The 24,273-nt window shown below is 36.1% G+C and overlaps 1 protein-coding gene across 1 annotated transcript in view; it reads right to left on the bottom strand.

Moving 5' to 3' along the window:
* The window catches only part of LOC143915309 (uncharacterized), an 88,469-nt gene extending 73,242 nt beyond the window's left edge, over positions 1 to 15,227 (bottom strand). The window contains exon 1 of the mRNA XM_077435879.1: positions 14,678 to 15,227. The gene's annotated coding sequence lies outside the window, so the exon portion shown is untranslated. The remainder of the gene's footprint in view (positions 1 to 14,677) is intronic.
* Between the last annotated feature and the right edge of the window lie 9,046 nt (positions 15,228 to 24,273).

Raw genomic sequence — 24,273 nt, 5'->3', positions numbered from 1 at the left:
ACCACAGTGTCTTTACAGGTCACCCCAATATGACACTGTGGCCAGACAATACATAAAAGATAAAAAAACACATAAGAAAAAATAAAACATTAAAAAAATAGATGTAAAAATAGATAGTAATAATAATAGATGTGCCTTTAGGTGTTCTTTTGTTGTCAATTGACATTCTGTCCACGGACAGATCTAAATAATTTTAGCATCAGTCGTATTTGACGCTTGGTGTTCGACGTATGTCCGTTAAAAACTTATCTCTTCGTTTATATTACTTGCAAGATGGGCAAGCATCGGTAAAAATTGCACAATACATTCAAAAACACACAATAAACAACATGGGATACATTTTTATAAGTAAATTGATCAGATGTAGCGTATTTATAGAGACGTACCGCGTAAAATTCACAACAACTATTTATTCGTAAGGGCCCCTCTATTCTTATTACTAAACACCGGATAGACACAGTGTTTTTTGGGGCGGTTTAGCTCAATTTACAAAGCTAGAGTCCAAAAAAAAAACGCACCCTATGGGTCCATTTTTTTCAAGACGGCACCTTGGTTATCCGGCCCTTACTTATTACATCTCTGTGAGTCAGGGCCGCAGAGCGAAATCTCGGGCCCTGGGAACAAATATTTCGGGCCCTATGACTAGTGAGCGGACCGGAAGCGTGCCGTTCATTGTAAATTGTTCGCCGTGCTTTGTTAAAGGTTCGCCGAACCGTTTTTTTTTGCACTCTAGCTGTGTAACTAGACCCAAAACGCCCCGATTCCTGGAATAAGCACGCTTCCTATCTGCCCTTTACCTATGACAAACTAAAAAAAAGGTCTTATACATTCATTTTTAATATGCTAAAAATCTATCAGAACTATTAGAAAAATACCTATATTTTATTTAAATTACAATTAAATATTAAAAAAAGAAAGCAGTACAGTGAGACAAAAAATATACAAATATAAATGAAAATATGTACATACAGTGAGCAAATGGTAATAATATGCAGCAAACAAAAAATAAAAATTACAAAAACATATTAAAATTAATAAACAATGAATGACAATGAAGGTGAAGAAGCAAATCAACCACAGATTTGCTTCTTTACCTTAGCCCTAAAAGTACTGAAAGAGTCAGCAAAACGGTCGGCAATCATCCATACCATCGTAAAGACGGCATATAAAATACATATGTATATACACGTACATATTATGTACGTGCGATTGTACTGTTAAATTAAGTGTTATTATTAGAGGTAGGATAGTCACAGTGCTATCCATTGTTCGGCAAACCTTTAACAATGCATTTACAACCTTTGAACAATACACGGCCCCCTCAGGCTCCGGTGACTAGTTATTATGACAAATTGGTGGATAGAACAGATTTCTACATCTGGTGAATCGGGCATTAACGTTAAAATTAATTTCGTTGAAAACAGATGTGTCAAGGATACCATTAACAATCTTGTATAAAAGTAACAAATCAGAAACCCTTCTGCGATGAGAGCAGAAACTAGCGATCTTGAAAAAAGAGAGTCTATCATAAGTTGGCAGCAATCTTACAAGACCAGTCTTATGGGATATACCAAATATGCCGGAAATATATCAGAACTATTAGAAAAATACCTATATATTGGTTATTATGATATAACAGGTACGATTTTCGACACGGGACCCCTCGAGTAGTCCAGGCCTTGGAACTTTACCCTGGCTCCCCCCCTCTCTAATCGACCTTAATCACAGTCAAGTAAATTCTTAAAATATATATAGTTATTTACATTAGGCTAAATAAAAGACATCTCTAGTAGTCATCATTAAAGGGCGGATAGGGAACGTGCTTTTTCCGGGAATCAGGGCGTTTTGGGTCTATTTACAAAGCTGGAGTACAAAAAAAAAGGTTCGGTGAACCTTTAACAAAGGACCGCGAATAATTAACAATGAACGGCACGCTTCCGATCCGCTCACTAGACTCATCATCATCATCTACAGCCACTCACCGAAAACACTCCAGGAGGTGAGTTTGGAGAAGATCGCGACGGTACAGACAAAGCATGCCAGCGTTATTGCTTGCATATGCAAAACAATATCAAATAAATACTGGCCGCATATGATTCTTTGTGTCTGCACCATTAAGGTACATATATAACATACTTATTGGTTATATAGAGGCAACCGAGCATTCAGTCTACACACTCAACTGTAACACAAACAAATACACGGCAGCAAGTAACACTTTTAGTAACGAATAATCGATTTGATTAAGATTCATAGTATTTCAAATGACATCCATGTTCCTGGCCTGGCCAAATCTAGGAAGGAGGGGGTGGGGGCAAATTCCCCCCCTCTGAACACCCATTTGATGGCACGTATGTATTAGTAAATCGAACCTTAGTATAGCAAAGACAGTTTTCAATTTGGGGCATAATCTATTACAAAACTTTCAAATATTATACAATGACGGGTGCAAATTTACTGATGGAGACTTTTATCACTTAAAAACTCATCTAAAAGATAATTTTATATAGCAAGGGGAGCTTGGGGCTTTAGGAATACCCTTAGAAGAGACCACCCTTTTGATTTGCATATATACATATTTTATGGGAGTGTGTTCTTAAATGTCATTGTTATCGATAATTTTATATCCTGGAACTAAATCGACAGTTAAGTATTAATTTGAAACTTTTCAAATCGAATAAATAAGAAATAAATGAAATGTTCAAATTCTTCTCTGGTTTTTTGTTTCTTTTTTCTGTAATTCAACTGACTTTTCTGTAATTCAACGATTGTCTAAAATCAAATTGAAGAATTGACATTTTGAATAAAAAGAGAACTTGTAGATTCTACCTGGGGACAAACAACATAAATAAATATCGTAAAATACATAAAAATTGAATTTTCGTTTGCCACAATTTCATTGAAAAATTGACTTTATTTTGTCATCTCTTCCTATATATCCCTGGTTTGATTTGTTGTTTTAAAATTTGAATATGTTTAAACATCTACCTGTTTATTTATTGTTCCCAACATCAGTTGTCGACCACAAACATTGATCATTTCGCACTTTTCCTCTAATACGTAACTTCCACTTCCATAGTTTGGTTTTCGATCTTCAAAAACTAAACATTGAAATTTTCACAATAAGTAATAATATAAAATGTTATCGAACGGAATTTTTATAGATTACATACATATGTGTTACTAACGATAGATCAATATTTAAATTTATATATAAAAAAATGTGGTACGATTCTCCGAGAGTTCATTGTTCTAAAAGGTGGAAAGGGAAGGTAAAGCTTCCTCCCCTTTGAACTTAAGATCAAAATTATTATTTTACATATTTGACGCTTGAAAATATTTATTTTCATTTACAAATATTTAAACACGCAGACGAGAAAAAATGGTCGCAAATTCAAATTACGTATAAAAAAATATTTTTCTTCCTTTAAAGCTCATTCTATACATTCTCTTCTTGTTTGTATTTACGTACGAATATGTACATTGCGTTAGGTTCGTTAATGTATTCATTTTTTTTCTTATTTATAATATACCTTTAATTACATTTACAGTTTCCAGCGATAGTTCCACTAGATTTTGAGATTAGGAAAATTCTATTGTTTTGCTGTCTATTTGTTTCACACTTGCGGCCATCTTAAGTGCTAAAAAAACTCACATGTAGGTCGAAAGGTTATTCGATCAATATCGACCATAACTAAATATAAACATCGCATCTCAACGAGTGTTTTAAATTGTTCCGTTTTTAGACACAACATCGTTCATTCAATCGTCGTCGAACCTTCCCAACTGTCATATGATGAGTTATAAATTTAATTCCACGGAATTAAATACAAATTGGAAAGATATTTTAAATTTAATTTAAATTGGACATATTTTTTATTTTACATAGATATATACCAGGAAGGCCTGACAGGTAGACCCCAATGCGCCTTCCTAGACAATTAATTACAAACATTGCAGCATTTTTTTTTACATAAATCACTGTATTTCGAGAGGCTGAAGAACACGAAATCACAAATTAATTAATCCATTGAGACTTGTACATAGTTTTTTACATATTGTACATAAATCAAATTCAGATATTTGTGACAGCACGTTGGATGATTCTTGCCAATTTGAGGAACCGTTTCAACAATGAAGAACAGATAAATTGGCAAACTCTGATAAGAAACGATCGACTTGGAGTCAAAAATATCCAAGTCTGACCAGCAGTATTAAAAATTAGCACGGGATCGAACCCAGTAACCTCTCGGTGCTATACACAAACGCAACCACCGATCCATAGCCAGCAGCATAGCTCGGTCGTTAAACTTCTGCTTAACACCGAGAGGCGCCGGGTTCGATCCCATGAGATGACCTCGATTGAAAATAATTTTGGTCAGATAACTGCTGGTCAGACCTGAATATTTGTGACTCCTGGTCTATCGTTTCCTATCAGGGTTTGCCAATTTTCTCTGATTTCATTGTTGAAACGGTTCCCGATTAAAAATTGGCAAAAAATCCTTCCTACCTACTATGTCACCACTATTTGAGTATGATTAATGTACAATAAAATGTATTTACAATCAATAGATGTTAAATTGCGAGTTTAAGTCAGTGAATCGTAATTTAGCGACTAGTATAATAAATAAAAATGCTGTATTGCAAGAAGGCGCATTGGGGTCTACCTGTCAGGCCTTCCTGGTATAAAATTTATAAATAACTGCTGGCTGCTGGAACCGTTTCAACAATGATCAGATAAAATTGGTAAACTCTGATAAGAAACGATCGACTTGGTGTCACAAATATCCAAGTCTAACCAGCAGTATTAAAGATCAACCCGGGATCGAACCCAATAATCTCTTGGTGTTAAACATAAACGCAACCACCGAGCCAAACTGCTGGCTATTTATATATTTTGAAAGTTCAACATTTATGACTATGACCTGTCAAATCTATGACTGTCAAACTTAAAAGTCACAAATTAAAGATTGACTCGCTGTTTATATTATACATATAGACAGTAATAATTTTGTAATTTGCTTGAAAATCGCTTCACGTGAAAACATTAATCGTCCACACACTTTGACCACATCGTGTATTTTTAGATTGTTCGCTCTTCATCTCGATCTATATATAAACTTTTTTTTTCATCTGTTTACAACGGGAAGTGTATTAATACATTTGTAAACATACCTTCATTTTGTAAGTAAGTTTATTTATAAATAATGAAAATCGCATAATATTCGATTGACACGTGTATTTTCTCACGAGCATTGAGCTACTATAGGTATAGTGTGCGTTCTACCCTTATAACGTGGTTATTGTGTAAATGTAATAAATTAATGTGATATCTAAATAAAAACACTGGGCGGATCGCTTCTTTCCTCGAAGGGTTTCGTCCCTAACGTCAAATTGGAATATTGTTTACATAGGTGTTTATTTTTACATCTGTAATAAATAAAACTGTTTATGGACACCTTTCAACACTGCATCATTTAATAATATTATCATATTGTCTGATCGATATGTTTATTTATCTTTAAAACTACTTTTTTCTTAAATTTCGAACGGTTATTATGAGATGACGACGAGCTAGTTTGTTTTGTCACGTACCTACATATCTAACTGTGCTAGAACAAATATGCGTTTCTAGAACATTTCACGAGCATCTGCCTAAGTGTAGGTACTTATGTATGTACACATGCTCATACTAGTAGTAGTAATTCTACAAATTCTTAGAAAAACAATCAAACTTTTCTTAATAAGTTTACATATCTATGGACATCTAAACTTACATATCTATCGACATTTTTTTTTCATAGGAAAAACTTTATCAACTTTTATTTTGAAAATGTTACATAAATAGTATCCACGTTCCACTTTTTCAATGACAGAACAATTAAAATATACCAGAAAATGGGGGGGGGGGGGCGGTCTAACAACTGAGGGAGGGGGGTCACGGGTTCGAGCCTTGATGCAGTACTGCTGGCCAGACCATGGATATTTTATTTATTTTTATTTTTTACATATATACCAGGAAGGCTTTACAGGTAAATCCCAACGCGCCTTCCTGACCAATTACAAATTACAATTACAAATACAAATGCAGCATTTTTATTACAAGTCGTTGAATTACGAGACACTGAAAAACATCAATCAAACTTCAAATAGTGGTGACATAGTAGGTAGGAAGGATTTTAGCCAATTTTTTTTTCCGGGAAACGTTTCAACAATGAAATCAGAGACAATTGGCAAACTCTGATAGGAAACGATCAACCTGGAGTCACAAATCCAGGTCTAACCAACAGCATACTCTGAAAAATTAATTTTCATTCGAGGCCCGGGCCCAGGGATCGAACCCGACGCCTTCTTGACGCTTAGCAGAAGCTTAACGACCGAGCTATGCTGCTGGCTAATATATATAATCATATGTGACCACAGATCGATATTTTCCTATCAGAGTTTGTCAATCTAATTGTTGACACGTTTCCTTTCCTCTCCACCATCCTTATTTGAATATATGTAAGTTCAAATTTATAGTAATATTATAAATTAATAGGTAAAAGTCGGCATTCTCGACAGGGTGGAGACCGCTAGGTCGGAAGGGAGGTTCGGTCGACCCGCTCCTTCCTGTGATTGGCTACTCTTTGCGAGGCCAATAGTATTGCCGTGCCCTGAATTAACTCGACTTTTACCTGATGAAATATTCTGACATATACTGCCTGGTTCGCATATAATTTCGGACGGTTGGGCAGCGTACAGAAATATTCCACATATTGCTAATGGAATATACACGCATTCGTTTGTGGTTCAATACAAATGCATCTAAATATGAATCAAAACGGCCACGCATTGTGCCAAATTGACGCTTCATCTTTCTTTTCACACGCATCCACATATTTTCCACATTTTGCTTATGTATTTCACTATCATTTGGATCCACGAAATCCTGGTGAACCACTTTTACCGGAATTCGGAATATTTCTGTACGCTGCCCAACCGTCCGAAATTATATGCAAACCTGGCAGTATATGTCGGAGTATTTCATCAGGTAAAAGTCGAGTTAATTCAGTGTATGGCAATACTATTGGCATCGCAAATAGTAGCCAATCACAGGAAGGAGCGGGTCGACCGAGCCTCCATTCCGATCTAGCGGTCTCCACTCTGTCGAGAATTCTGACTTTTACCTATGGTTCTTGATCCGTTGATCCGCCAGCTCCGAATGAAGCACGGTCTAAAACCACCTAGTATTTATACCCATCGGGTACTCTCGGCACAGAGATATCATAGGGTCGCGAGATCTTATTGGCTGTTGTATACAGCTTGTTCATACGCCGAGGCATTTTTGGCGCCAACGCGGGATTAGGCGATTAGCGACGATAAAACTGCGGTCCTCGAGCACCAATTACCTAATCTCTACGTTACAGTATTACTATCATCCAACTGTCAAAAATTATAATTTCACTGATAGGGGAAACACCAAATTTTATTTTTGTTACCGGCAACCCATTTGACGTTTGATTTGCCGGGCGGACACCGATTGGATCGTGCAAGCTATTTTACAGATGTTAATTTGACATTAAATGTCGTTTTGACATACATATGGCGTGTAATTTATTTTACAACCGTGCCAAAAATATTATCCCTTAAATATCAGGTAATGTGCGCATATTTACATATAGTCTAGTCAGTGGTGTCAACCCAATTTTGGAACAACGGGTTATCAATTTTTTTTCAAAAATTTTATTTTGAAAATATATACATATGTATGTACATACATATATGTATATACTTTTTTTCGTCTAAGGCACTATTTCATGAAAGTTCATTAAATTTTCAAGATTTGTATACATTTTGACAAAAAATATATGAATTTTTAGATTAAATAACGGTTTCCGGAAACTGTTATTTAATCTAAAGGGTCGTTTCGGTATATATCACTGTCAAGCAAGGATAAACATTACTATAGAATTTCAACGAAACCGCTCCAATGACCACACGATCCCGCGTATGTGACCCGCCTACACCATATTTTTTTATGTATGTTTAAAAGTATCTAAAAAAAACGTCACACATACCACATCCCACATACCGCGCTGTGTGATTTCGCCCTTATGGTGACACCACTGATGTGTAGTTGTATAGTAATTATGCAACGCATGTGGGTCCAAATGAAAGAAGAGAGGTCCCATAGATGAATGCCTTTTGTAAATAAAACACGATCACAAAACCCCATCTGTAGATAGTACGCACGCACGGTAAAAGTGAAACTTCTGAATTCTTACTTGAAAGCGGGTTTGCACGGGCAAAGAATTTTTATTTTTATTTTTAAATGCTTTTCATTATTACGAAATTATGTTCACAATACATCTTATATCTATTTTAATAGCTACTGATCTACTGATCATTTTCTATTTTACAATTTAATTTAATTTGGTTAGTAATCACAGTATTATATTATTCTAATGTTAATCTACAGCATAATAGGAAAAAGAGCTCAAAAACCTATTTACAATCCTTATAAATGTTCATAATACATCTAATACATAATATTAATTAAAGACTCTCTAAAGCCGATGACCTAAAGCAGATTGTGTTTAGGTAATCTGTGTTTATACCTGAAGGGTATAGACATTTTGTTGTAATCACCGAGACTCTTCACAAGTGTGTTAGTATGGTTATTAGTGATTCTGTCATAGAATCTACTGGTTAGTTTGTTAGTAATGTCTGTAACAAACGGAATATTATATATGGCATGCAGTTTTTTCAGGTTAGTATATATGGGTGTATTATAAATTATTTTTAGGGATTTATTTTGTATTACTTGGAGCTTGGAAAGGTTAGTATTCGAGGCGTTATTCCATACAGGTGAAGCATAGGTTAATATTGGTAATATTTGCGCGCGATATAATTTTATTTTATTTAGCGTTGATGTAAAGAACTATGGCGATTAAATATTGGATATATTGAGGATATACCCCGCATCGCCTTGCATTTCGCTGCCTCAATGTGAGGGGGCAAAGAATGGTAGCTATAGCTCACATAGAAGTAAATTCACACTTCAATATCAATAAACGCACGTACATAAATCTATTACGTATTTTTAGAATTTACGAAACTCGCACGACATCCAATTGACACATGCGTGTCTTTTCGTACGTGTGTCTCTTACGCGTGCTAATTAGCGAGGCGCGCGAACAATAACAACACATCTAATTGGAAAAGTTTTCCCGAGTGCACGCGTGTACGAGTTCATTTACTCGAGGCATCGGTAGCGGACGAATTCGAACGTCGAAATGTCGACTTTGTTAAACATATCGAACGAGAAGAGCGATATCTGATCGCCGAAAAAAGAAAGGTGGCCCGTAAACAACAATTAGCGTGTGTGGGGCGACTGCAGCTGCGTCCCTCTCGCACGTGTGCCATTCGACGGGCGCTAGAGCGAGAGGGAGAGCGTCACACGCACCGACACCTGCTCCACACGAATGCAATCAATCCCCGATTATTACGTACGTCTTGTATACGATTGTCAGTCGTACGTCAGTGTGCGCGTAGGTCGAGTGTTGCATGGCAGGAGGTGGGATTGGCGAACGGTTATATGGGTGTTGGGTGTTGGGTGTCAGCGGTGTAGATGAGAGGCAGAGGGCAGTCGATATGCGGCGCCATCTTACTGCAGCCGAATTGGCGCGGACGCACGAAATGGCGCACCGGACACACATGTGAATGTATGGACTTGTACACGTACATATGTACACACCATCCGTCACCTGCTAGAAGACCGATGCACGCTGCACGCTGCACTCTGCACGCTGCACAATGCAGATGCCCAACACACTGCAAGATGCACACCGATACGGCCGGGCGCTGCGTGTGTGCCACACTTTTGCTCGGGAAAAGCGCACGATGAAAACGTCGAGTGTTTTTCCTTTTGAAAATTTTTGATGCAATTTATGTGAGAGTGCACGCCAGGGGTTGACAATCCTGCGCCACCTATTCATTTCCATAACATGCAAAGTTTAAATCGAGTTCAACTTTAACACACTGCAAGATGCTTGGACTCCGATGTTGGATTACTAATAAAGGGTGACTCAAAGGCAGTGGTCTCACCCTAATGGTTTCCTCCATGGGTTTCCGGAAACCCGTTGTTAAAAATCAAAAGTTTCCGGAAACCCGTTATTTAATCTAAAAATTCATATAATCTTTGTCAAAAATTATACAAATCTTGAAAATTTAATGAACTTTTATGTAATCGTGACTTGGTCGAAAATAAATGTACATTAGCAGTTTGGCTTAGTAATAGCGTATATATTTAGCATCACTGAGGTCATAGGTTCGTGTCCTCGCCACTGCTGGTTAGATTTGGGGGTTTTGTGACTCCAAATCGATCGTTTCTCTATCAGAGTTTGCCAATTTTATCTGATCATTGCTGAAACGGTTCCTGAAAATTGGTATTAAAATCTAATCCTGTTGTCACAAAAATCTGCCTGTGTATAATTTGTATTAATTATACACAGTAATCTGAAATCCATATATGTCACTATGATTATTATTTCTGATTAATTGTTATATTCTATATATTCTGATTGTATATGTATGTATTACTGTATTTCTGATTTCTGATTGTTTATGTATTTCATTAACGTACACCCGTCGCATTGGAGCAAATCTGTAATGGCGAGTGTGTATTGATTTGTGACAATAAAATAAATAAATAAATATTGTATATATTTTCAAAAAAATTGGAAACCCGTTGTTCCAAAATTGGGGTAACACCACTGCTCAAAGGGTTCGGTGATTACTAGTCACCGGACCCAGAAGGTGCCGCGTATTGTTCAAAGGTTGTAAATGCATTGTTAAAGGTTTGCCGAACCTTTTTTACAAAGGATTTACAACAATGGAACAATGGATAGCACTGTGACTATCCGGTGTCTAGTTATAATAGTAAAACATTTTTTTTATTTGAGTTTCGTATGTCTCCAAAATGTTACGTCATAATGGGCCTGATGTTTAATCTGTATATTAGTATATAAATATTAATATTACGAAAGAATAAAGCAGGGACTCGAAACAAAAAGGCTACGGTTTTAAGTCGTTGTTTGATTATATGAATATAAATTTTAAAAATTATTCTTATAATGCAATCGATGATATTTCATCGGATTGATTTACAACAATGGAACAATAGATAGCACTGTGACTATCCTACCTCTAGTGATTACACTGAGCAACAACAAAAAAATACCGGAGTGGAGACTAATCAATCTTTACTAAGTTTGACCCACTGAATTTGAATGTGATAATGATTTTTGTTGGTTTGCGATCGTTTACGAGATATGAGCGGTTAAAAAAATGCGCAATTTTTACAGTTTTTTGGCTTTTGCGGTTTGCTGAAATGACGCCCCTGGTACGTAGTACCCGCTGTTAACACTGTGCTCAGTATCTTTTTCCCCTTGGAATCGTATATCGCGGAAAGAGACGCGGTATATTATGTACAACAAAAGATATTTTTTTAAACAGATTAATTAAATATTAAATTATTATTAACTTTGCGACCTTTACATTTTATCCAGCAGTTCAAGGCTACATCACAGCACAGCAGCGCACGTAACCGACAGATTCTATTCATACTATACAGCAACGCTGATTTCGACACTTCCAGACATTTTTTGGCCAATATAGTCACAATATTCAATATTCATATGTGAATGCACACCTTCGTTAGTACGCGTGCACTCACTACCATGAAGTCACGTCGTGTGTAAATATCTCCACAGTGGGCAAAGAAAACCGGTGTTGCTTGATACGTTACGGTGACTGTATTACTATACAGTCACCGTGAATAGATTTTGTCGGCTACTGCTGCTACTTGCTGTTACGTCTACGATACGTTAGACATGAATGTGTCCATATACAATATGCCAAATAATGTTTTTCATACTGCCGGCTACGTGCAGTTGCCGATACAAGCTGTACTAGTATGAATAGATGTTTTATCGTGCTTTTTTGAACTTATTTTTAAATGTTTTGGTTTTAAAAATTTAGATGGACTTGGTCATAAAAGTTTACACAGTTTTTTTACCAAATGAAGATTTACAAGACATATGTACTTTGTTAGGATAAAAATACAGTGTACATACATTGTACATTTGTACATACCTACGTATAAATACATCCACATGTACATTTATTATTAAGTCCGAAAAATAATATATAAATACACGCATACATATAATTTGTACTTTAGTAATGTCTTTCGGAGATCATGGCGAATCTATTGATATAGAGTATATTTATATGTATATGTATGTATATCATAATACATACCGATACATATATGTATGTATCTATCTACGTACATATGCATGTTGGACTTAATGTGAAATGTCATAAATAAATATTAGTCCTGGAAAAATATTATATAATATAATATGATTATATTGTACATATGTAATATGATGCAAAGCAAACACACTTTCAATTATGCATATGTATATTCATATACATATGTTAATACACAGATAACACTGATTATAATAAAAGTTTGAGAAGAATCAACGCCGGGGTGGTAATTACGCAAATTAATTCACTAGTGGAACAACACAGGGGTGTCCACTCTGCGCCCACTCGGTTCGCCCGAACCGGTTGATAAAATTAAAAAATCGGACAAGAGCGATCTGTTTAACGTTTAGAAACGGCGTTTAATTTTAAACCAGTGATTATCAACTTTTACAACTCAATTTTCAAAATTTAAAAATTGAAAGTTGTATGTGTAAGTTTATTTAAAATAAATAAATACATCTTAACCTCACTTTCACTCAAGCACAATAGACACTGTATATCATTTGGGTTTTGGCTGATATGATTCATTGTATTTATTGAGGATTTAGATCACTCAAGCACACTCGAAGACTAAGTTATGCACCATGCACAAGGATTCGCCAATAAGCAGTAGTATATGATACACATCTACATACTAAATAAGTAATGTGTAAATGTAAATGTAAGTAATGTGTTTCAGACATCATACATGAGTCCTTGACTCATTCTTATACGATTTTCCCATAAAATCGTCAAAAAAAGCTGATGGGCAGCTGACAAAGTGTGATTAAAATTGTAGGTGTCGTTTTTTACGCAAATTTTATAAAATTGGGCATTTTTTCTCCTTGGTGCATTTTTTATCAACGATACCGATGATAATTTAGTAGGTATTTAAATAAATAGTTACATATGTACATCTAAGGGGGCTGACACATGTAGTAATACGGGCCGTGTTTTTTTTTTTAGATAGTTTTGCACATGTAAAACAAACGCTAGCACGCCTGTTCTATACCAGGCCAAAACTCGCCCCCAATAGTGTTTTCGGTGATATATTTTCCTTGTACATATTGACATAGGTTTGACATATTTGAAGAAATGTAGGAGAAACTTGTCGAAGTAATAACTAATAAGATCGTACGAATTAACAATGACATAAGATACGCCCAGGCACAGCTGGAGTCTACCTAGGCAGGCCGTGCCGTACGACTCTGTGTGTCTGCGCCTCAATATTTATCTTGAACTGGAATTAAGGATTGCAATTTACCGTCAAATTTCATAAACCGGTAAACAGTAAATTATTTTTCCTACCACTGATATACTGGTATTTACCGGTAAATAAAAATAAAAATTCGTGGATTAGATAACTTGTACGAGGTTACGTTACCTAAAAACGATAACCTAGATTGAATCGCAAATAATTAAAAATATATATCAGGTGAATAATGTCATATAAATGTATGAAAATAAATTCGTAATAATATTTTTATTTTACCCTATCATAATTATTTATTTTAAGTTTGGACTATTTGAAAGTTTCGATCATAATTGAAACAACCGTCTGACTGCATTTATTACGATTTGGTTTGTCTGTGTTTCCAGTGATTTTATCAATTTGAAATTGCCACATTTGATACTGAAAATAAACAAATTCCAGACAACCTAATCCACAATACGCCATTTGCATCGCTTTTAATCTAATATTATGCAATAATGTGCCTGTATATGTACTTAATTAAAATTTTAACGTTACAGGTATTTACTGATGGCGAAATTTTGCCGAATTACCGGTATACCAGTTTTGAAATCCCTAGCTGGAATAAAGCTTAGTGGGTAGCGTATTAACTAAGGTTTTGGGTCGATTTTTTTTCTGTTAGTCAGTTTTGGGTTATTAAAAATTCAACTTTGACCGTTACCTATCAGAGTTTACTACCAATTTTTTGCTAAGAGTGTTCCATATAAAATCGGTTCACTCTCCTCATTACCGTTCGGAAAAAGTTTGCATACATTACGTCATATGTTACAGTTAGTTTGAATTTAATGACGTATTTGGGCAACCTTTAATGTCACAATGACAAAAATTATAATATATACATATATAAAATAAAATTTACCAAGTACAAATATTCAAGGGTGAAACCTTAAGTACATAATTATTATAATCCAATGCTCAATCGCTAAATACATAATCTTTTCTAAACGAGTTTTTGAATAGGGAACTGACCCAGGTGAGCACTTCTGAGGTACACATCTAAAATGATTCTGACCTGCACGACAACGTTCAAATAGCAAATAGTACCGGTGTAAACTCTCACTGAATAGCTACAATAGAGTCTATTGTGTACAACAGAGTTGTATGCACGTCTACAAATAAACATACCTCCACGAATAAGAAGCTGGCAATACTGGTGAAATGGGAAGCTTCAAGCAGGGCAGTGTTAGAATCCTTCGAGCAAAAGTGAGAGATGCGTTGCGTTGCACGACTTTGAACTTGTTTATTTATTTTTTGCTAAAATCGCTTGGTGAGCGATTGCAATGCTAGTTCTAGCAACAGGTCATCGACTATGCCACACAACTGCCTCGTCTTGCACGATGTTGCACCATTTGAAATTTCAATTGAACACGTCACACCCACTATTGTAGTCGGTTCCCAGACGCACCGCTAATCTGTCCACTTCAGGGTTAATGAAACGATCTCGAGACCGAACGACGTTCACATTTTTTTATCGGCACCGGCCATTTCAAAAACTGGACAGTCCGGTCCAAATTCGAGCACCTGCGATCCTCGCCAAAAACCCATCACGATTCCGAAAACGTATCGATTTACCCACACCGCCTCTGGGAGCGGGTCGTTCTTCTCGATTATTCTTTCGGAGGAGCACTGTCACAATCTGGAGCCGTCGTCTCTCAGGCCGGTGATATTGTTCTGTGTTGTACGACACAGACAGCAGATCGTGTTGCGGTTGCAGCGTATGACGCACAAACTGGTCCGGTTGACGCGACTTGACTCACCGGCTCGTCAAATAAAATTGCACACACATACTCCTCGCTGAAATGTACAAACGTTTCGTGGCACGTATAGCTCTAGCTCGCTCGGCCAAATTAATCTTATCGAGGAGTGTAGACGCGACCCAAATTAATTTTTGCATGTCGTTCGCGGAAACGTGACGCACGCGTCGTGCGCCGATGCGAATTCGACATTGTGTCGCACCGCTAAACGCGATCTGAGCTAGATTAGATGGTCTGGTGTCCGAGGCTGGGTCGCATCGAATTATCAACTCTAAAATCACCAAGCTGCCACTCGTTCAGCTGTAGAACTTTTTTTAAGTTTCGAGATAAAAGTAGATTTTTTGATTTTTGAGGAAGGAGTGAGAGTTTTATCTCAAATAAAAGAGTAGCGTTTGAGGTCGAGAGCTAGGTTGAGGAAAATGAAAGTATTCATCACAAACAGAATAAAAAAAAGCTGAAAATAGTGTTCACATTCTTTCAAAAGGCAACAGGAAACTTCTCAGGAGTATCTTTACTTATGTACATATTTGTTATTACAAATTTATCACTAAAATATAATATGAAAAATGAGGAAATGGTTACTTATTCGTCAAAAAGAGCTTGTTTTAGAAGGGACATAGCACATTTAAAAGAATATGTTAAAAGTTAAAAGTTAAAAGAATAAGTTAAATATCAAAGTTGCTATGTAAAAGGCACCAACAAAATACTGGGATATTTTGATTTTTAAATGCTTTTTATTATTACTAAATTATGTTCGCAATACATCTTATATCTATTTTAATAGCTACTGATATACTGATCATTTTCTATTTTACAATTTTTATTTAATTTTGCTAATAATCATAGTATTGTATTATTCTAATGTTAATGTACAGCATAATAGGAAAAAGAGCTCAAAAACCTATTTACAATTCTTATACTGCGATATGAAATTATACTCATCCTATAGATCAGGCTTCTTAACATTTCATCTAAAAATTCTTGAGGACGTACATTTTGTATCCATTTCTATATAAATTTTACTAAGATATTATGAAAGCTAAAATATTTTCATTTTATTTTATGTATCATTATCAATATAGACACCAAACATCATTCTTATCAAATACTTTAAAATAATATTGTTTGTATGACAGTTTTTTCTAATGTGTGTAATTCCCCTGAAATATAAACACAATTTCAAATCAAAACCATCGTAAAAGTTGTCAAAATCGAACTTCAAATTTTTCGCATAGGAAATTCTGCAAAAAGTTTGAGCAACTTTAATTTGTTGTTTTGGGCAAAATTGTTATAATACCGTTCCAAGTTCGCTTTTATTTAACTTATATCTTAATTGAGACGATGGATAATTGTACGATTATTTTACAATTAATGTTTTATATATACATATAATGTTTGTATGTACTCAAGAATCATTCTCCACTCGGTTATATTCATAATAATGAGGAAATGATGAGGAGAGAGAAGATTAAAAAGCCTTCTCGACATATTTGAAGAGCATTGAAATCCAGCGTATAATTTTCATTGAGACGTAATCGTTTTACATCTATTCAAACTGTATAAAAATCATGATAATCATTTATTACTTACATACATCGGTGCGTATCCAAGCATGCGAAGTATTGATATCTCCATTCTTCGATAAGACAACTTATCGCAATAATTTAAATACGTATGTACAATTATGGACAGTTCCTTCTTTTTTCAATTTTTTTTTATCTAAACAATTTTTACTCAACAATTTCGTAAGTAATGTCTGATACTGCTATTTCGTACAAAGTTATGAAACGAGGGAATCCTGAAACGATAATAAATCACATTACTTACGAAGCGTACTAGATAAAATATTGTAATCGCTTTACATTTAACCTTGAGATTATAATTAATTTGTATCAGGTAATGTCCTCTGAAAACATCATGAATTGTTTCTAACTGATTTTGATGCTCGCATTCGTGTCTTTTTCGTTGGAAACTTCTAGCAAACTCACGAGAAGTTAAACTGAATAAGTTGGAGACTTTTCAGTTGTTCTTACTACTTGTTTCAACTGCCATAAATGTCTTTATATTCGAGAACTATATGTTTCTAACTATTCATAATCGAAAATTAAATTATTCATGAGCGTATTAGAACAACTATTAGTAATTAATTACGCCAAACATTAACAGTGAGTAACACCTGAATGTTAATGATGAGCTAGGAATAGTTTGCACAAATGCTGCAAATATAAAATATGTATGTAATTAACGGCTAGTTGCTACCCACAATTTATTTAATACGTTTTTGCATTCAAGAAATAAATTAATTGGGAATTACTCGAATTCACTTGGCATCATCTGTTCCTTTTTCGTTCCTTCAAATTTTCGAAATATCTGCAATGAACTTTACAGTTGTAAGCTCCTTATTCGTGTGAATTAATGTTCTATACATATGATATGATACGATTAATTAATTTTAGTTTTATTTATCATACCTTAATACCTACATCATCACGACTCTCCAACACGACTCTGCACTCGTCTCTGTGCGCAACTCTCATCCATCTCACCCCACACAGTTTCCTAATTTCCTTTACCCATCTTCATTGCGGTCTTCCTTTTATCCTTCTGCATTCTCTAGGGTACCATTCTAGAACTTCTTTTATTCACCTTTCAAACATTCTAGCCACGTGGCCCGACCATTGTCATTTCAATCTCTTCACTCTATCTACTATATCCACTAATCTTGTCATATTTTTCACCCACGTATGCCGTTACATGTCTTTCCTCGTTATACCAAGCATACAACGTTCCGTACTTCTTTGAGTGCATTGGACTTTGTGTAGCAACTTGGCGTTCAATGTCCAAGTTTCACTTCCTACGTCATCAATGGCAAAACACATTGATCGAAGATTTTTTCAAAACATGACGTTGATAATTACTTCTACGTCTAAAAAATATAAATTTTCATTAGTATGTATATAAAATATAAACGTATTCCATAAGTAAATTAATAATATCAATAACTTAAATATTTTATTTTAAAATTGTATTAATGTAAATATTTTAAAATATAAAACATGAACTCAAAACTAACAAAAAAATAAAAGTCAACTTCTACCGACCGCTATACGCACGAAAAACCTTGTACATATTTCTTGAGCAAAATGCAATGCGAAACTGAAACGAAATGTAATTGGCCATCGCGGGTTGAGTGGGGGGTGAATGCGATAGCATGTACAATTTTACGTAAATCTCATGCTAGATCGGTTCGACTATAATCCCTTAGATTTTAATATTAACAAATAAGAACATTCAAAAACACAATTAGGGAGGGGGGCTGTGTAAGGGTGCATTTGCACCCTAACCGATTAAGTCGGGAGTTATATTAGTAATAAAAATGAATTTTCAAATTTGGTTTACTTACTGTATATATGTATATGTATGTTAACATCTCAACTGTAACTGTCCTTTCAGACTGTATTAGTATGGGGGAGGAGGTGGCCTCATGCTGAGGGTTTTATAGGTTGACCTTTAAAACGGCTTTAAATGTGTTACGCCGAGTTTGCAAAATTGATTATTACGTGAAATAACCAAAACATGCAAGCCCGTTGCTTAATTCATAAATTAGGCAAATTATTTGCTAGGGTTTGCATTTTTCGTGAAAAGGGCAGTATTTTGTCAATTTCACATGATAGGTATTTTTACAAATTCGGCGTAATATAAATTTTAAATCCGATATAGGATAGAGCGTGGATATTAACCTATATCTCTACCTTTCCTTTTGGGCATGCTTTGGTATAATTCCCTTGAAGTTCTGAGAAACATTAATTCGTTTTGTTCTCCAGCGTCTACGTGATCATTCCCGTAGTTGCTGGAAAAGTTGGGATTTTACATATGTCCTTAATAATTATTTGCGTCATCATCATTCGATGGTTGTACCTCTGCCCGCACAGTTCTTTATCGGATGGTTCCTATTCCAAGAGCTATCCGACTTCTCAATGAAATCGTTGTTGCCTTGCCTGAATGTGCTATTTTCTAGTAGGGGGGGGGGTGGCCTCATGCTGAGGGTTTTATAGGTTGACCTTTAAAACGGCTTCAAATGTGTTACGCTGAGTTTGCGAAATTGATTATTACGTGACATAGGCAAAACATGCAAGCCCGTTGCTTAATTCATAAATTAGGTAAATTATCTGCTGAACGGGTTTGCATTTTTAATGAATAAGGCAATTTTTTGCCCATTTCACATGATAGATGGGATCGACAATAAAAATAACGTGTTAAATATGTAGGAACAGACTAAACTATTAGAATAGACTTAAAATTTTTATTACGAACATAGTATATGAACAGTAAAAACCTTTAAAAATCAAAATCAATACTTTTAGGCAGTGGTGTCACCCTCATGGTTCCATGGGTTTCCGGAAACCCGTTATTTAATCTAAAAATTCATATAATTCTTGTCAAAAATTATACAAATATTGAAAATTTAATGAACTCTCATGTAATAGTGCCTTGAACGAAAAAAAATGTATATACACACATGGGTCTACGTGACGAGACAGAATGTTAAATGACAGAAAACGCAAATATCGGAAGGCAAAGATCGAAAATCGAAAGATCAAAAAAAAATGGTGCATGGTAAACGGTAAATACTCACTTAATTTGAGCAGGATACAACAGGAACAAGAGGAACATGCTTTTCCTCCCGTATTCTGCGCGCGCACATTAATATTAATATTAATGCGTTTTCTGTCATTTAACATTCTGTCTCGTCACGGAGACCGGTATATACATATGTATGTATATATTTCCAAAAAAATTTTATTGAAAAAAAAAATTAGAAACCCGTTGTTCCAAAATTGGGGTGAAACCACTGTTTTTAGGGCTAAGCCTTACCCTTAGCCGCTAAGGTGAAGAAGCAAATATGTGATTGATTTGCTTCTTCACCTTCATTGTCATTCATTGTTTATTAATTTTAATATGTTTTTGTTATTTTTCTTTTTTGTTTGCTTTATATTTCCATGTGGTGCTCACTCAATATGGAATATAATATTTTCATTTATATTTTTATATTTTTTGTCTCACTGTACTACTTCTTTTTACTTTATCTATCTATGTACGTAGTAACAATATATGCAGTTTTGTGATCATGCGAAAATTCAAACTCAAGATTTTTTATATTGTGTTCTGTATGTGTGCCAATTTAAATAAAATACGTGCGAATTCGCTCTATTGTCACGGATATTCCATTGGATCCGTATTGTTGAAGCGCGTGGAATCAATGGTCGACTTGGGTATTACTTTTGATCCTCAATTCACCTTTCACAACCACATCAAGACAGTCGCTGACGTTTCCTTTCGTCGACTTGGATTTATCTTGAGATATTCTAGATTATTTTCCAACCCCTTGTCTTCTCGCTTGCTTTTCAACTCGCTTGTTAGAAGTAAGCTAGAGTATAATGCGTTTGTGTGGAATCCTCATGAATAGAGGTAGGATAGTCACAGTGCTATCCATTGTTCGGCAAACCTTTAACAATGCATTTACAACCTTTGAACAATACACGGCCCCCTCAGGCTCCGGTGACTACTCATGAAGCAAACTACTCTCTTATTATCGAAAAAGTGCAAAAAGCATTTCTTCGTTTTCTTTATAAGAAAGAGTATGGGTATTACCCATATATCTACCCCTCTCCTTTTCTTTTGGGCATGCTTGGGTATAATTCCCTTGAACTTCGAAGAAAATTCTCGTTAATTCGTTTCGTTCTCCAGCTATTGCGTGGTAATACGTCATGCCCGTTGTTGCTGGAACAGTTGGGACTTTATGTCCCTAATAATTATGTGCGTGGTAGACATCATCATTTGATGGTTGTACCTGCTGCTCGCACAGTTCTTTTTCGAATGGCTCCTATTCCAAGAGCTATTCGACTTCTCAATGAAACTTCTCAATGAAAGCGTTGCTACAGTCCCTGAATGTGATATTTTCCACCTTGGGGATCGGATGTTATTTTAACATATTTATCTGTTAACCTGCGCTCATCATTACTTTCTTAATTTGAATGTGATGTATGAGCGGAATCTCAATCTACTCTCTTCCATTTGGGCCTCGCTGTGATTTTATTTTTTATTCATATTTTGTTTGATTTATTTTACTTTTTCTTTCTCCTTTGTACATTTTTATGTACTATTTTAATTGTATTATTATTTTCCTTTTGTTACTTTTTTATTATTTTATTTTACCATGTTTTCTGCTTTCTAATTTTTCCGTTTTTTACTTGTATTTATATCTTTGTTAAATGTAGGCCATTGTGGCGCATTAGGTTCTTCCTGTAATGCCACAATGGTCCAAAACTATTAATAAATGTTTAAATATAAATCTGTGTGTGCATTAAAAAAAAAAAAAATAACGTATCGTCGATATCATCAAACAAAAATGACCCGACCAGTCCAGTGTGTAGCGTCGAATTGCCCGCATCGAACTGCTCGTTTTATAACGCTAATGCAATAAGCCGAACGTAAAAACATCTCGTCGGCCATACAATTTCGTCGAATCGCAATATCCCCGGTCTGTTTTCTTTGTTCTTTTTTCCTTGTTCCTTCCGCGCGCGACCTTTACATATCTCCTATCCGAGTATCGTACAATAGATGCGCACACATAGATAGCGACGTTTTTCGCGTGCGTTATCGCCACGCAGAATACTATCGCACATTTCGGCAATTAATCGACACGGCGATAGGAAAGGGCGACACCGGAAAAGGGCCTGTAGCCGTTGGTGGAGATTGAGGGTGTATGAATGTGTGAGTGTGTGTGTGTGTGTGCGCGGGAGAATAAAAATTGAAGTGCGTCCATTTTGTGTGGATGGCGCTGCGAGCGAGAGCCGCGCCGGGACGCAGGATAGCGGCAGAAATTGAAAATCAATAAGTATGCGAGATTTGTCGCGGATTTTATTGCGGTCGCCGGCGATCCCAAATGGCGCAGACCGACCGGTCGCGGAAGCGCTCTCCAAACTGTGGGACGCGGCCCGGAGATGGCCGCATGTCATGTCACGGGCTACGGGGCTACCTGTAATGGCGGCCGGCGAGTGCACGCGGCCGTCGCCCGATTCGTCATCAAACATCAAACATCCATCTCGGACAATTGTGCCGGTCGCGTGTCATATCGGGGGCGCAGGGGTCGACAGCTCGGCGAATGCGAGCGCCGCGCTCCTTTCGCTTCTACTCTACGTATTTGTCTATGTGTAGCGCCGGCTTAGGGCGAAATCACACAGGGAAGGACGGCACGTCGTGTGCACGGCTCCCCGCTGTGGGTGGTCTCCTACATTTCTTCAAATATGGGATACACTTAGGCTTCATTCTCACGGGAGCTTTTTTAACGTTCGTTAAAAAAACGTTCAAATAAAACAAATGCATTTCCATGTATATGTTCATACGTCAGCGCTTTTAAAACGCGACGCTTTTTTATCGAGTAGTGTTGCATTTTGAGCGCTGGGCGTTGGGCGTTAAAGGGAATAGATCATATGAAACTTCGTATTATTATTCACACGAGCGGCACTTCACTCATTACGCCACGCACTCGCTCGGCAGCCGGACGTGTTTGTTTTGACATTCGAAAATAACTACAAAATTTATCGGGGTATTGCCTCAATTCTTCATACAGTGTCACAAACTGCAATTTTAAGTATCTCAGTTCATTCAGAGGATGGACCCAGAATGCCTTTTGTTTTATTTTTCGTCTTCTAGCAACACAAATCGCTATTGCTATTAATTTAGCAGAAACCATTTCCACGTCTTACTGAAGCGAGAAACGAAACAAGAGTGATTTTAAAGCGTTCGTATGAACAATCATATCGAGAACGTTATAAAAGCGCCAACGCCGAGTTTTAACGCAACGTTTTTTAAAGTCGCGTGCGAATTAAGCCTTAAGGCGGTTTTGGACTAGCGTTTTATACGCGCGTATAATCTCGTTTTTTGAAGTGCATGTAGGCGCGTATAGGCGCGTCGTTTTCCATACGCGCAACTCGCACGGCGTAGATGCGCTTATAAGCTCGTATTATCCATGTTGATACTAAATCACCACTACCGGTTTTAGCGAAAACGCCGGAATAAGCCCGTGAACGAGCGTCCGGTTTTTTGAAGCGCGAAAAGTAGCGCGCGTGTAAGCGCGTATGCCGAAACGACCGTATACGCGCATAAAAAAACGCTAGTCTGAAACCTCCCTTAGGGTTTTCTGAAAACCCAACGGATCTGGTTCCGAAATCAAAATCAAAAACTTTTAACCTGATTTTAAATTCAAATTTTATTTTGTTTCATTATACAATTCTGGAAAAATATTGTAGAAAATATTGTAAAAACATATAATAAACAAATACAAATACAATCTTAATATATAATTTCGATAGAGACTTTGTATATAAGTATGTAAGTATTTTTGGTTGGAAACTTCGAAAACAAAACAAAGTTTCTATGACGAGGATTCGATTTTTTTTCCATTCAAATAAATTTAATAGAAAAACAAATGAATATTTACTATTAGATTCGCCATGTTTAAGCTGTTTATATTACAAATACTGAGCGAAGCCGGGTAAAACAATTAGTGCTTTATAAGGCGTATAGCATTGATGTATAATACACATAGATGAGCCCTGACGTGTGATTTTTGGTCGGAGATCTTGTCTTCACTAACTGAGGGGTGCGGGGGGTTTAACTAGCGGGGAAGTTGGGTTTTTTTCCCTACGACGCAGCGGTACCTACCTACCTACTAAGAGAAACTGTGCATGCGCCATGTATTTTGCATGCGCCAAAAGGGAGACCAGTATAAGACGTGAGGGCGGATCTAGTGTATTATACATCAATGGTATATTGTCGACATTAAAGTGACTATTTAAAAATCTTATATATGTATGTATGTATAATTTCGAAAGAGAATTTGTATGTATGTAAGTATCTTTGGATGGGAACTTCGTAAACAAAACAAAGTTTCAATGACGACAA

The sequence above is a fragment of the Arctopsyche grandis genome, chromosome 8 (assembly GCF_051622035.1).
Source record: "Arctopsyche grandis isolate Sample6627 chromosome 8, ASM5162203v2, whole genome shotgun sequence".
Lineage (NCBI taxonomy): Eukaryota > Metazoa > Arthropoda > Insecta > Trichoptera > Hydropsychidae > Arctopsyche > Arctopsyche grandis.
This window is presented reverse-complemented; position numbering and strand designations above follow the sequence as displayed.